The sequence below is a fragment of the Pteropus alecto genome, unplaced genomic scaffold, assembly GCF_000325575.1.
Source record: "Pteropus alecto unplaced genomic scaffold, ASM32557v1 scaffold11, whole genome shotgun sequence".
In the NCBI taxonomy this organism is placed as follows: Eukaryota; Metazoa; Chordata; class Mammalia; order Chiroptera; family Pteropodidae; genus Pteropus; species Pteropus alecto.
In genome coordinates, this window is record NW_006431956.1 from 11,147,776 (window position 1) to 11,163,827 (window position 16,052).

General features: G+C 37.1%; 1 long non-coding RNA gene across 1 annotated transcript; it reads left to right on the forward strand.

Annotated features, from left to right (window-relative positions):
• Positions 1–9,602: 9,602 nt before the first annotated feature.
• Positions 9,603–15,833, forward strand: LOC112475640. The gene is made up of 2 exons (XR_003044817.1): positions 9,603–9,814; positions 14,717–15,833. It is a non-coding gene; the product is annotated as an uncharacterized LOC112475640 (long non-coding RNA).
• The last annotated feature ends 219 nt before the right edge of the window (positions 15,834–16,052 follow it).

Consider the following 16,052-nt stretch of genomic DNA (forward strand, 5'->3'; position numbering starts at 1 on the left):
CACAAATAAAAGTGGGCACTGAGAAACATGTTGCTTTGCTTTTCTGGAATGAAAAATCATCTGTGATACTTTGTCAAAAGTTAACTTTGAAAGTACGGGAAAGTAGAAGTAGAAAAATAATTACCTATAATTTGATTTTATAAGGAAAATCACTGATGACATTAAAGTATTTTTTTATCTTTTTCCTTTAAATTTTTAAAAGGTTAAGAACATACAGTATATATAATTTTGTATTGTGCTTTCTTGCATATAACATTATGTTGTGTTTTTCCACATCATTAAAAAATCCTTTAAAAAGACTACATGTTATTCGATAAACAGATGCATCTAATCGAATTCCTAGTGTTGGACATTTAGATCATTTATAGTTTTCTCAATTATTAATAATCTCTAATAAACATCTTTAGATATAAAACCATTGCGGATTCTCAGATTATTTTTTTATGATATATAGATTTGCACAATGTTAATTATTGGATCAAAGTGATGGTCTTTAAAGCTATTCACACATTTTGTCAAACTGCTTTTCAGAAAAATTACACCTATAATTTAATCTCTCTCAAGCTGGGTATGAAAATGAACATTTCACTTTTCATCATCTAGATTGGGTTATCTCATTAAAAAAAAAAATTACTAATCCGATGAGTAAAAAGAATATCTATCTAAAAGATATTTGTTCTCTGAAAACTGCCCTATAGATTCAAAGCAATTCATTAGAAGTTCCAATAGTTTTTCCTAGCATTTGAGGAAGTTATTCTTGAGTGTACACGGAAGAGTAAAGAACAAAGAAGAGCTTAAATATTTTAGAAGAAGAAAGATAACAAAGGGGATTCCTCTTTATTTGATATCAGTACTTGTTTGAGGTTCGGGTAATTAAGACAATGTAGAAGTAGCACAGAGACACACAAATTTACCAATGCGACAGTCTTGAAATAAGCCCATTAATTAACAGAAATTTGATAAGGATGCAGGCCAGATCAGTGGGAAAAGAACTTTTTCAATAAATGAAGCTAGATAAATAATTACACATATTTTAAAAATAAAAGAGGATCTTGTGTCTTCTTAAACACAAAAAATTACTTGCAAATGAGTTTGGACTTAAGTGACAAATATACAACTGAAATTTTCAGTGTTATTGGCAAATATCTTGTTGACCTGGGGGAGGCAAAGGTTTTTCAAACAAGTCTTAAAAAGTATTAGCTAGACATAAGATACTCATGAAAAAAATGATGAATTTAAATACATTAAGATTAAGATCTGTTTAACAAGATCTAATCATGTTACTTCGAGCTAACAATTTAACTTCTCTGTGCCTCAGTTTACTGATCTATAAAATAGGGGTAACTATTTCATTAGAGTGTTCTGAGAATTGAAGAGTTAATTAAATAATATTCAGAACAATTATAAGCACTCAATAATTATTAGCTCATGTGGAAGGTATATATGTTTTGTATAGAAAATCAAGTTATCCTTATTATTTTTTATGATTTTATGGATTGACTTTAAGTTGTCCTTCCTTAGTTCCCATTGAAGCATAAGACACTCTATGCTTAATTTTTATAAACTGATTATTATTAATATATTTCCATTTTTCATGATGTAAAAGTTTACTTTCATGCATGCTCTGAAAAGCAGATCTAAACATTTAACTAATTGGCCAGGTCTTATTTGTTTCATTATTCTTTACTTTCCCACTGATTTGTGATGTCTTCATTATAGAAAGTTAAATCTCACTTCTTGTTTTTGTATTAATGTTGTGGAAAAATCCCCAAAGCTCCAAAATCAGACCAGCAAAAAACCAAGCAGTTACTCAGAGAGAGAGAGAACCCAGGTTGATTACACGCAGTCCCAGAGGAGCTAATGCTCTGAAGATTCAGGCCCCAAGCTCAGGGGCAATTTTGCTTTTATATCCGTGCATTACAGTTAACTGATTGGTTGATTTGTTTTCAGCAGGTTACAGACCAGGGGAGTTGCTATGGGTTACAGACAGTTCAAACAGGTACTTAGGTAATACATCTTTTATCTAGATAGAACAATCCAAGGGGTGGGTGAGTCTTCAGTTGATTTTGAGAACACTCTGCCCTTTGGCCTATGCAGCAAGCATGCTTACAGAAGCAGAGCAAAGAGCTGATTACAAGGTTAGTCATTTGAGTGGAAAATTCCTGAAATTTCCTCTTCATTAACACAACATTAATTTATTCTTTCTAGCTATCTATTAATTAGCTGAAGGTGAGTTCTTTTGACAAAATTATCAGTACTTCTAATATCTCTTACATCAATTTCATATTTCTGAATCATAATTTTAATTTTTGAGGCTACCTCATTTTTTCAAACATTGTTTCCAAAACCTACCAAATAAATCTCCAGAAGTCATCCAGTCATGTAATTATAAAACCAATTTCAATCCATATTAGTCATTTGGTTACAAGCAAATCTGAGTTAGTCCCCTCTACTATGAAAGGCAGTTATAAATATATATTTAACAAATACAGTCTAGACATTTTCTGCAAAAAGTTATCTTATTATTTTGCACAAAAACAAAAAGATTACATGAATGTTAGACGCTGGCTTGTGAGATTTAAAATTAGAACATCGGCCCCAAATCATGAATATATAAAACATTTACTATACAGTGTTCTCTTGGAGCTATGCTTGCTGCTAGAAAAAGCCTGTTACTTCCTTTTCAGCAATACATTATGTAGTACCTAAAACAAATATGCTTGGATATGCCGCTCTCTTAGACACTTATTACAAGGTACAGTTTACGGTCTGAAGAGTTGCAATAAGTTTTTGAGATAAATGAGAACAGACATAAAAACTGGTATGTTGTAAAATCCATGACTGATTTTTTTTTTTTTTTAAAGGCAATGTTTATTCATGTTTGATGGTCTGATGACCAAGCCAGCTAGCCTAGGAAACATAAGGTACAGCTAGCCTGGCTAAGCTGAGGAGCGTGCATACGACAGCAGAGAAACTCTCGAAGACTTTAAACGTTGTCAACCTAGTTCACTGCATTCCTTTTTCTCCCTATTTTTGTTAGGTTTGGGCACATCTTGCCTCTGGAAAGTGTCATAGTCCATTTTAAGCATCTAAATAAAATAAGGACCTAAAAAACTGTCACGTAGCCCGGACTTGCCTCAAAAGGTCTCCCTGTGACATGGGATGACTGCACGGCACGGCGTAGTGAAAAGCACTAGGCTAAAACCTAGGGAAAAAACTGGTGTGTAGCTCAGCTGCTGTCCCTAAATCCCTGAGTGACTTTAGCCACTTTATACAACTTCTCTGACTTCATTATCCTTGGGCTTAAAAACGAAGCGTCTAAACATGCCCCTATCAACTTTACAGGGTTGTTAAATAAGTGAAGTGATTAGAACATTCAATCTTTAAAGAAAATACTAGGTATTGTTATTTCCATCACTTAACATGCAGGATTCTATTGTCGCCAGGCACTCTCAGCAATTCCGTTTATTCTAATAGAACTATCCATTATTTTAAGTCACTGTGATTTTGGCAACCTTTGAAATCACAGTGGTTTAGGGACTTTACAGGGCCCGAGGCACAACACATCTTTCCTGCCTACATATACCTTTCGAAATCTTAGAAAGATCTTCCTTTTCCATGAATTCACTTTTATTTTTTTAATCTCTGTGTTAAATTATCTCACAATAGATATTTTATTTGGTAAGAAAATACAGAGTGCTAGAGAAGTTAAAAGTTAACATGAACTGAAAAGAAGTTAGCCAATAAGACTTCTTCCTGACGATTCTCAAATTTGGAGTTTGTTTTTATATAAACTGAGTATAGGGAGATACTAACATTCCCCTAATTTAGAAGAAATGGGGGCACATAAGTGGGGGAGGGAAGAAGGGTGTTAGGTAAGCAGTCAGTAGCCATCAGAATTTTTAAAACCCAATTTAATTTTGGTGGCTTAATTATTCCTGAGGTCTGGCAATTTTGACAACCTGCTGAAATATGTCAAATGCAAGTGACAGAGCTGGAGACAAGACCAAGTGTGAGACTTTTAACTAGAAAATGATGGGACAGTGAGGACAGAGGACATTTCCTGAAAGAATGAAGAAACAGAAATGGAACTCCAGACTTATTCCTAATGAAGGCATTTTAGACTAGAGGTATAAACAGACTCTCGTTCTCTCCTGAATTCATCATTGTTTCAAATGTTAATTAAGATATTCCATTAGCAAAGAGGGAAAAGCCAAAAGCAAGCTATGGAAATGAAAGGCCTTCTCAAGCCATGGGGCTTTAGAAATGCTGAAGAAGCACTTAAAGCTCTACAGTGCCTCTTAAGTATTTGCCTGGGGTACCTTTCTGCTAAGCAAGAAAAGTGACCAAATGAGAGACAGAGGCTAACTCATCAGCTTGCTAACCGCTGTACAGCACTCGGTAAAATGACCCACTAAATTAGAAGCGCTCAAGAATTTCATCAGTAAACGAAATGCTAAGTAAGGATTAATGATCTATTTTTTTTTTTTTTCTGACTTGGAGCAGCAAAGCAGTCTGACCCCATTATAAATAAAATTGTTATTAGTGTAGTTTGAACTCAGTGACTCTCGCCAGGTTTAAAAGCATGTGGAATATTGAAAATACACATCCTCTTTTACTTAATAACATTTTGTTTTGTTTTGTTTTTCTTATAAAAGTATATAGATCCTTTGTGGAAAGTTTGGAAAATTCAACTACAGGCAAAGAATAAAATACAAATGATCTAGAACCCTAAGACATAGTAATAATCTCAACTGAGGCAGTATTTATAGTTGTAATGCAGTATACATCATTATGAAGGTAGAAAATCTTTAAAATGCCTAAGACATTTATGTCTAAATAAATAGATTGTTTTTTAGCAATAAAGCTGCTTTTTAATTGTGGGGGAGGGGTCAGCTTAAAAAGAGAACATTTTTATTAAAATAAAATTCTCTTACCATTTGTAAAAAAATATATTTATAAATATTTATAAATATACAAATTTTACTAAAAATGAAGTATATTTTATACTTCTAAAAAATATACTCCTGCTTTCAGTGTTTGCATTCTCAGTTATTTCTGCAATGTTCTCTGAGATTTTTTTTTTTTTTACCTACTTTAGTTTCTGTGGATTTTGGTTAATCTAATCCATTACTAAGATGGAAAATTGCTTCCAATTTCCTTATTCCTTCCACCATTACCCAAATCACACACCATCTGTTAGCAAAACTACTACAGTGATTATTTAATCTGATCAGTGTGGATAATGACTGAAAGATTAGAGACCTATACTCTTAAACCTGATATATTGCTATTTGATAAAATATCAACTTTTTAGGAAAATACAATCCCAACTAGCAATCAAGCATGGAAGATCATTAAAATCAGTTTTAACTGAACATTTTTCCTTTCTTCTTTGTCTTTGTACCTGGCAGAGGCAAGTAAAAAAAAAATACTTTTTTATTATATTATAGGAATAGACACAAAATTTCACTAGGACATTTTACTAGAGTTACTGAGGAGAGAATGCAGTCAATACAGAGAGAGAGAGAGAGAGGGAGAGACAAATAGACATGCCATTTGAGAGGCCAGTGACAAACCAGTAACATTATCTTGGTAGTGATATCAGTTTTGTAGGGTAGTTTCAAAATTGAATGATTTCACTTTTTGGAGGAGCATGGTTTACCTACCGCAGGCATAGATCTGAGCGCCCAAATGCTCCTGGGACTCACACGGCTCTCACACCCATCTTAGCTCAGGCTCCAGCTGTGCTTCTACCACTAGGATCTGTTTCTACCCTGAGAACACTCTGACACCAAAAATGTGGGATTTTCTCACACCAACAACCAATTCTCTGACTCTCTGGAAGCGACCTGGGTGTCCAATGACTTAATTCAGTTCTCATACTAACTATCCCCTGGTAGTGTCAGACCCCTCAGGTTAAAGGGTTCAGTCCCACAGACTGTCCTCTACTTCAGACACCGATCACAAGTCCAGGCCTCCTGTAGTTCTGACTGACTAGCTATAATATAAGGTCAGAGATTGCCATTCCTCACTCCTTAGGTTTGATAATTTGGTAGAATGCTCACAGAACTCAGGAAAACAGTTCACTTGCTATTACTGGTTTATTATAAAGGACACGACTGAAGAACAGCCAAATAGAAGAGATGTATAGAGCAAGTAATAGGGGCGGGAGGCAGAGCATCCATGCCCTCTCAGGGCCCCCATCTTCTCAGCACCTAGATGTGTTCACCAACCAGGAAGCTCATTGAAGCTTGTTGTTAAGGATTTTTTTGGAGGTTCCCTCATGTAGGCATTATTAATTAAATCATTGGCCATTGGTGACTGACTCAATCTCCAGTCCCTCTCCCCTCCCTGGAGGCTGAGGGTTGGGCTGAAAGTTCCAACCCTCTAATAGTGCCTGGGTTTTTCCGGTGGCCAGTCCCCAGCCTGAAGCTATCTTGAAGACTACACAGAGTCACCTCATGAGCGTAAACTCAGGTATGGTTGAAAGGGAATTATTTTGAATCAATAAAGATGGTTCTTCTTCAGGGCCCCTTGTTGGCTTGAGTTCTTGGAAGAGGCTCGAGTTCTAGGGAAGAGGGTGGCAAGCCTAGGTCCCTGAACTCCAGGCCAAGGTCAGTCTACAGGGTGGTTCTTGCTCAGAGGAACTGTCTGGATGGAATGTAAGCTGGAAGGTCCGTTTCACAAGGGTAGGGATTGCTGTCTGTTTTTTCACTGACGTATTCCAAGGCATACTCAAATCCTGTTTGCCAAATGAATGGCTGTCCTCACTCACAAGAGACCAATTACAGAAATCAAAATTCTAATGTTAAAAATTATTAATATGTTTACTTTATCATATTACAAAAAAGAATATATTCATTATGGAAAATTAGGAAATAGAGATAACTGAAAAGAAGATTTTAAAAAATTCATACCAATAGCCCCACTAGGCAGCCAAAACCACTAGTGAATTTTTAATATACATGTATACTACATTAACTCTTTTTCTATGTGTACGGGTATTTTTTTAAAAAATAAAAATGTGTTATACTGTGTTGCTACACTATAAACTGATTGTTTCACTTGAAACTATATTATTTCTAGCTAATCATGTGAAAATAACATTTACAGTTCTCATAATTATTTAAGGATAAGGATTTTATTTTTGGCATATACCAAAATGTATATAATTGATTCCTTTTTGTTATATATTTATAGTGACGAAAACGCTATAGGTTAGTGACATCCTTAAATACGTTTTAAAAATTGAAATTAATAAATCCATGAGAATACATACTTTCGAGGCTTTTGAAAATAGGGACCAATTGTGTCTCAGAAAGATTGTGTCAGTTTATAGTCCTGCTAGCAGTGTGATGGTGAATAAATCCTCAGGCACCAGATACGATCTCTCTTCTTGTCAAATCAATTAGCTAAAAATGGTATTATAAACAAAATAAAATTAATATTAATGCAGCATCCCATCATTGTCTTTGATTAATGTATCACTTTTGCTTTTGAGATAAACTAGGTTGAAATCTGGATGCCCTCTCTACACAGGCCAGGGGCATGCTGTTTCTTTAAATTATCTTTCTTTGATGTTTGATATTCTCCACATACTTCTTCCAGATATGTTATCACACCAATAGCTATACCTTTATACTATATTAAGTCAAACATCAATCGCTTTTAAATCTAGTGCTTCCAGTTTTTTATCTGGGAGATTTTCTACCTTCGAAGGGGACATTTACAAATTAATGATTTTATTTGTTATGTTAAATTATAAAGTTACATGTCATGTTTAACTTTCAGTGGGTAGCCTTTTACTCTGAGTTTCAAGTTTCTGAGAGAAATTATTGCTAAAGGACCTGTAGCACAAGAATAGTGTGGCTGCATGGGTTACTGAAGGCCTGGCAGGAAATGAGACATGTAACAGAACCGGAACACAGAACATCAGAACTAGAAAGACCCTAGAAATTCCCAACTCGACAGCTTTCACGTCAAACAGAGGTAACATAAGGCTCAGGAAGACATATCGCCAAAGCCCATGGCAATGTTTGTTTGCAGAGTGGCTGTTTATTTAGGTTAAGATACGGTAAATACCACAGTACTTAGGAAAATATCAAGAGAATGTATTATTTTTAAAGCTGTGTTCCTCAAATTATAGGCAACAATTACTTGAAATGGATCACAGGAGGTGCTTGTTACAAATCCAGACTCTTGTCCTCACACTAGGGTCAATTAAGAACTTGTGACTGTGAAATCCAAGAATCAGTGTTACTAACAAACTGTAGAATTGACTCCGGCAAAATGAAATTTGAGAGCTAATGCTTTGGCCAAAGGAAAATCAGCACTGGTGAAAAAGTACTTCACTTTCTTAAACTTTGCAGTGTCCAGTTGAAAGACACTCTCGACTTCCTGAAGTAGAAGTAAAAATCTCTAAAAGCACAGAAAGAGAACCGGAAGTCAAAGACAAATAATCACAGTCACATGACCGACTTCCTGCTTTCGCCCAACTCTCATGAAGGAGAGTGTTTGTTTTTCCTGTGTATTTTTTTGCTTTGAACTAGACTAAAGCAGTGGCTGTGAGAAGTCAACAGAACCACCTGTAAATTTATGGTCCATAGACCACCTGAAACAGATGTCTATCAAAGAACCTACTCAACAATGACAATGATAAGATGGATAGAAAAGTCCAAGTGTGGAAAAATCAATTCTTAGCCAGGAAATGAGGAAAAAGGAACTCTTGCAGTTGGCTAGTCATTGTTGTATGCACCATGGAGAGTAATTTGGCAGTAACTAGAAAAATTGAAAATGTGCCTTGGAAATTGTATGACAAGGTATATTTCTAAATAAATTCTTCATAATATCTACAAGTAGCCCTAACAGGAGCTAATGTTGAGTAGGGCAAAGTTGCGGAGCTTCACCTGTAGCTCTTTTAACAGACACGACAACCCAAAAGACTGATGGGTTTCATCACAGATGAGTTGCTGCAAGGCTGAGTAGCTTGCTAAAGTCACGTGGCTCACATATGGTGGGTCGGGATCTAACCCAGGGAGGCTGACTCCAGCACCCTTATTCTGAACCCCTAGTCTAGGCTGCATCCAATAGTATCATGATTGCTACTGAATTGTGTCCCTCCCAAAACCCATATGTTGAAGTCCCACCTCAGTACACCTCACGATGTATTTAGAGATTAGGTTTTTAAAGAGATAATTAAGGTTAAATAATGTCAGATGGGTAGACCCTGATCCAATATGACTGGTGTTCTTATAAGAAAAAGAAGAGACACCAGGGATGCATGTGTGTCCCGGCCAGCGGGACAAAACAACGCGGGATGAGGAGGAACCTATGGAGGATGAAGGCGAGACAGGAGACACAAAGAGACGGAGGCAAGACAGTATTCTGATCAAGCCTCAAACTTTATTTTTCAGCGGGGATATTTATACAGGGCTAACAAAGGGAGGCGGGGCTAGCTGGCGGAAGACAAGCGCATTGGCTCTTGGCTGGTCCGAGTAGGCGGTGCCACACGCCCATTGGGTCTAAGGGGATGGGGTGAGGGTTATTGACAGCCTAAGGGGTGTGTGCTTAGGGGGAGGAAGTGATGAAAGTTAAGGGAAGTAGGGCTCTGCAATGTCGGAGGCAGGCAAAACACCCAGTCCTGCAACCAAGCCTCCGCGGCCCGAAGACCCGCGGCTCCCCACACATGTGCACAGAGAAAAGTCCACATGAGAACAAAGAGAGAAGGCAGCCATCTGAAAGCCAAGGAGAAAGACTTTAGAAGAAACCAAACTGCCAACACTTTGATCTTGAACTTCCAGCCTCTAGAACGGTGAGAAAATAAATTCCTATTATTAAGCCATTTAGTTACTATATTTTGTTCTGGTAGCCTTAGCAAATGAAAACAGATACTTGCAAAGATATGCATAGTCACTTTATTAGTGACTACTAGAAACAAATTCGATAATCAATTATTAGAAACAAATTCAGTAACCATTTATAAGAGGAATTGATACGATGGATCCCTGTAAGGGCATTAAACAGAATGAGCTTGATTTTTATGCTTTGATATGGATAGATCTCGAAAACCATGTAAGTGAAAAAATGGTGAAGAATGATATGTAAAGTACAAAACCATTTATGTGAATTTCAAATAAAAATGCAATAGCTGTATAAGTTGATATATACTTTCGATGTGATTTTCCCATATTGTGTGGCATTGTCCCTAGAGATAAGCAGGAAGTGGATCTGGGCATGGGGGACAAATGGAAGTTCGAGCTTATCTGGCGTAGTAAAAACAATTTAAAAAGTTCTTTAAATATAAATGAAATGTTAATATTTGTCATTCTGGGAAATGGTTATGTGAGCATTCATTAATTACTCTTTCAGCTTCTGTATATTTTTTATTTCTCAAAATCAAGGTAGTCTTAGTAATAGAAAAAGAATACTGTTGTTGGTATTAGGTCAGTGTAGTCCAGAAATTCCTTAGGAGACATTAAACTGACAGTTTTTATTTTGTTCTGTTTTCAGCACAGTACAAGTGATTTAAACAAATTTCTAAAATATCGTCCTGGGAAATAGAACTTTAGAAATATTCTGGCCACCAGAAATGTTTTTATTCTGTTATTTTACAGTATTGTTTGTATCCATATGTCTAAAATCGGCCTCGTTTGAGAAGTGCTTTTGTCTAACACAAATTTCGAAAGGCATGGAACTTTTGTCATGTGATCACGTTGCTAATTAAGTTGAAAATCATGAAAGGCCGTGATGAAGCAGAACATTTATTTTCTCATGAGCTATTCCACGATTTAGGCGCAGTGCAACAACCGCATTAAGTAGAAAATTTTTCTTCACATCGGGGTTTTTGCCCCCACTCATCCAACAAGTAGGAGAAACACGACAAACTGGAAGTCACCATTTTCAATAGTACCACTTATGAGCAATACCTATTTTTCTTAAATGGAAAAAAGAAAGTTCTCACAGCCAAATATGGCTGGGATCGTGACTTCCAAGCTCTTCTCCTAATAAGAGAGACAGTGTCTTCACTTGGAGCTCAGCGGAAAGTATATGGGCCTGGGAGTGAGACAGAAGTTGCTTCAAACTCCCCTGTCAGAACTTGCTGGCAAGATGACCTGGGGCAAATTACCTCATCACTTTGAGCCTCAATGTTTGGATCTAAAATGTAGAAATAGTTATCATTACGATTCAGATCAAAGCCATATAAGGTGGTGATTAAGAGTATGAATCCTGGAGCAGACGCCTGCCTTTAAAGTGTGACTGACAACTTCCCAACCACGTGACCTTGGGACACCACTCACATCTCTCTGTCCTTGACTTTGCCCAACCTATAGGAAGAGAATCATGACAGTACCTACTTCACAGGTTGTTGGAGAAGCCAATGGGTATATATATATATATCTCGCAGAATCATACCTGGTACATTCTTAGCCTTCACTATGTGTTACTTACCACAATTATTATACCATAGTTATCGTAGGATTGGAAATAACACATGAAAAATGTGTGGCACTTAATAGGGTTTTATAAACAACTGCTATATTCCAGCCCCAACAAGGAGTATTTGACAATTTGTTTTAAAAAAGATAGAGAGTAAAGTTGGCTGTACAATTAATACAAATAGTCATGAATCAAAAAATTCTCGATGAATGCTCTTTCCCAGGCCTTAAACTATGTCCTCATCTTTCGATCACGCTTTTCCAAATGTGTGGCATTAATTCTTTATGCCTCCAAAGCTGCCTTTAAGATATAGAAATGTCATCGGTCTCTGTAAAAAGAGATTCAAAACCTCCAAAGAGAATGTAATAATCCAATGTTCAACCCTTCTGGGGATTAGACTTGAGGTGTTAGAAGCTGCTGAAGCTGATGAGTCTGTCTGAGAAGCAGTCATTTACAATACCCCTGTGGCCTGGCAGAGTTAATGCTGCTTTCAGCAGCCCCTAATTATCTCCTGGAAGTAGTCTGAGCAGACTTACAGAGAACACACAAAGAGGTGAGGGCACTAATTACCCCCAAAGGGCATTTTGGCTTCTTATTGGTGTGGCTGAAATATATGTCAGTCCTTACTCTGGCATTCGTCACTGTGCCCTGCTGATCCAAAATTCTATCCCCAGATTTAAATCCATGGATCAATGGAAGATTAAAATAAATCCAGATAGAAACACAGTCAGCAATTTCAACTTCAAGTGAAAATGAATTTATCCTTCTTCACTCCAGCAAGTTGTGCATTCAGTCTGCTGGCAACTTAAAATGGACACAGTTAAAAACTTGAACTCCAATTATTATTACATAGGGAGAACAGCCAAGTGGTTGAAACATAGGCACTGTAGCCAGACTGTCTGCATTTGAGTTACTATGTTTGAGTCCCTGGCCACGTGTTCATGGACAATTTATATAACTCCTCAATTCTTCAGTTTACTTGTCATCAATACAGTACCTTGATCACGGGATTGTCATGAGTTTTCTTCATGAGTTAAGACAAATAAAGCACTTAGCACATTGCCTAGCATGTACTAAATTCTTTGTGTGCCTTAGCTTTTGTTACTATGTAAACAAACATAAACATACAAAAAACATAAACCATGGCCTTTTGTTGCTGATACACTTGCTTGTCCCATGTGTTATACACTCTTTATTTTTTTAATGGACAGCAAAGTGTATTTTTCCAAGTTGAAACTGCTATTGATAAACTATCCCAAGGATGATGATAATTTGATAATTGAGCTGCACATTCTTTAGACTTGTGCTGTTTAATATGGTAGCCACCAGCTACTCATGGCCACTGAGCACTTGAAATGTGGCTAGTCTGGCTTAATGATGATAACATCTTGGATATATTATGTTAAATATATTAATAAAATTAATTTCACCTGTAATTTTTTTTTTTATGTAGCTACTAGAAAATTTAAGATTATATGTGTGGCTTACATAATATTTCTATCAGAGAGCTGCTTTCGATCCAGAGCAGGGAAGCTGTGGGAGGGGCCCGCAGGAACAGATTCCCACCCAGGACCAGGAAGTCCAGTGCACAGAATCCACACGCCCTCATCCCCTGAACCCTGCTCCCTCTTAACACCTGGATGGGTAAATCTACAATCTTCAGGTGGCTGTTTCCTCATCTGTAAAGTACAGACGATTATAACAGTACATACCTCCTACTGTGTACCTGAGCATTGATTTAATATGAACGTTGCTCTTAGAGTGGTACTTGAGGCATAATAACTACGCCATAAATTTGAGCTATGACGCTATTACTGTGGAGCCGATATAAGGAGGATGGGAAAGAGGATGCAGTAGGGAGAAAAGGAAGCATGATAGTTGCTGAGGAAAAAAAAAAAAAATCCAAAAGGCTATTTCACAGATAAAGTAACCGTGACTAAGACATGAGTCGCCATATGACCAATTAGTAACTGAACCCCAAGCCAGGGGTAGAACTCAGGTATAGTGACTCTTATCCTAGCGATCTTCCTACTATGCCATTATGCTCCACCTCCATCCACACCACCACATCCTATCTTCTTGTCTATTTTCCCACTTCGGACACTGGAATGGGAAAACTGAGGAATCTCCGTGCTTTTAAAACCTGTTCATTGAAAGCTCCAGCACCTTTCTGCAGAGGCTTACCTCTGTAAGAGCAAGAACTGTCTCATCTACTAGTCCTAATTCTCTATGTGAATCCCATATTAAAATCCACAAAGACCACAAGGCAAGATGCCTTACCGTTCCAGAGATCCAACCACACAAGGCCTGTGGTCTCCTGGCTCATGCTCAAACCCTCCGATGAGCTCCCTCCATGGGTCTTTGCCCTTGTCTGTCCTCTTCCTAATGCTCATCCCTTAGCCAGATTCAGGAATCACTCCTTACTTCCCTCACTCTTCATTCAAATGTCACCTTTTCAGGAACCCATGTTTAAATCCGCATTTTCTTTCTCCATAGTAATATTATCTATTAATATATAAATGTCAACAAGTGGTTTTAATATCTGTCCGCCTTTCCTAGAATGTGAGTCCCATGAGACAAAGATTTCCAGTGTCTAGAGTAGAGGTTGGCCTGTATGGATGACTAATGAGCACTTGTTGAATGAACAGAGAATTGATGGGTAAATGTTGAAAACATTCTGCCCTTCAAATGCTTACTCCTGGAGGGAGAATTATAGCCTAGTGAGTTCGAATCCTGGCTTAGTTGCTGACTAGCGATGGGACCACGAGGGAGCCAGTTCAGCTCTCTGACCCTCACTTCTCTCATCTCTAAACAAAGAGTGACAACACTCACCTTCTAAGGTGAATTATGTAGAGTAAATGACATATTTTCCATAAAGCATGCCAGGCACAAATTCAGCTGGTAAATAGTAAATAGTCATTTTCATCTCAACATTATAGGATAAATCTATTGGAAGAGAACATTTATTCTGCAAGGCATAATCTCCAACTCCCCAGGGGTAAGCATGCATAACCGATGTTACTCCGGCACAGAAGAAATTCAGAAAATCATATCATCCTGGGTTCTGACATGTTCATATTTAAAAAAAAAAAAAAAATAGATGGAAGCAGATTGATTCATAAGACACTTGAGGTCTCTTTCCATTTTAAGGTTTGTCAAGATTTCATCCCTCAGGATCTAAGATTTAAGACTGCCCCAGACAGATGAGCTAATGATAATGCTGAGCTCACAGTGTAGAAATTTATTGAAAAGTAATCTTTTCCATTTTTTTCCCCAGACTCTTACCAATTGAAAAGAAGTCTTTCTAGATTTCTAATTTCCAGTCCATCATGGAAGGAGCTTATCCTGTCCTCACAAGAAAAAGGGTAAACTAAAAATCAACAACTCTACTTCTATCCATCAGAGAATCGAAGTCACAGGACAAACCACCACTCCCAAGATTAGAGAGACAAACAAATACAGAGAATCACAACTTAATAAAGCAGAAAGCCAAGAGCAGAAACTGCCACTGGCATCAGTACCAGGCAGAAAACAATAGAAAGAACTCCATGGCTCAGTCTTTATTTAAGAAGAAGTCTCTAGGGAAACCCAAAGACAACAGGAGACAAAAACAAGGATGTTAGGAGAAATTTTAGCTTAGGACACCTACAGCTTTAGCAGACAGTAAACAGAGCCTAACTCCTAACCAGATAAACATAAAACTTCACACTAAAGACCTGTTGACCTCAGATCTTTTTGTCCAGCACAAAATGTCCAGCTGCCGTCAACAACAACAACAACAACAAAACTGCAAGGTGTACTGAAAGAAAAAACACAGTGTGAAGAGAGAGAAAGAATCAGAACCAAAACTCAGACGTGGCAGAGATATTGCGACTATCAGGCCAGGAATTTGAAACAACTGAGATATTCGAATGGAAAAAGTGGACAACGTGCAAGAACATATGAATAATGTAAGCAGAGAGATGAAAATGCTAAGAAAGAATAGAGAGGAAATGCCAGAAATCAAAAACGCTGTGGCAGAAATGAGGAATGCCTGAATGAGCTCATCGACAGACTGGACATGGTTGAGAAGAGTTGGGGAGAATGAAGAAAAATGAAGATTCCTTAAAGAAACTGCACTTATTATAAAAGAAATAAATGCTGAACTCCAACTAGGAAATTGGTAGAAGAGCATATCTGAGAAAAGATGCTTGGCATTAGATCAACTTAGTGAACACGAGTTATCTGTTGGGATTATCGCTAATTGAATTCAAGGACTTTAACATTTTACTCGAGTTTTGTGGAGTAAGCATTGTCAAATTGCAATATTTATGACAAACATTTAATGACAAATATATCATGCTTGCTATCTGATGAAATCGCGTTTGTTGGCTAATGAAATAATTTTAAGAGAATGCATTTGTTGGAACGTTTTCATTCATGTGTCATCGTCTTTATTTATTTAGAGCAAAGCACCTGTCTTCATCATCCCCACTTAAATTTATTGTGCATATGTTAGTGCTTCTAAGAAAGCTACTTCCGATCAGCTTTTGTGATGTGCAGTTCCTGGGCTTCAGAACTTATAATTAAATCCTGAATTTAATCTTTTGGGGTTTATTTTTAAACCACCAGCA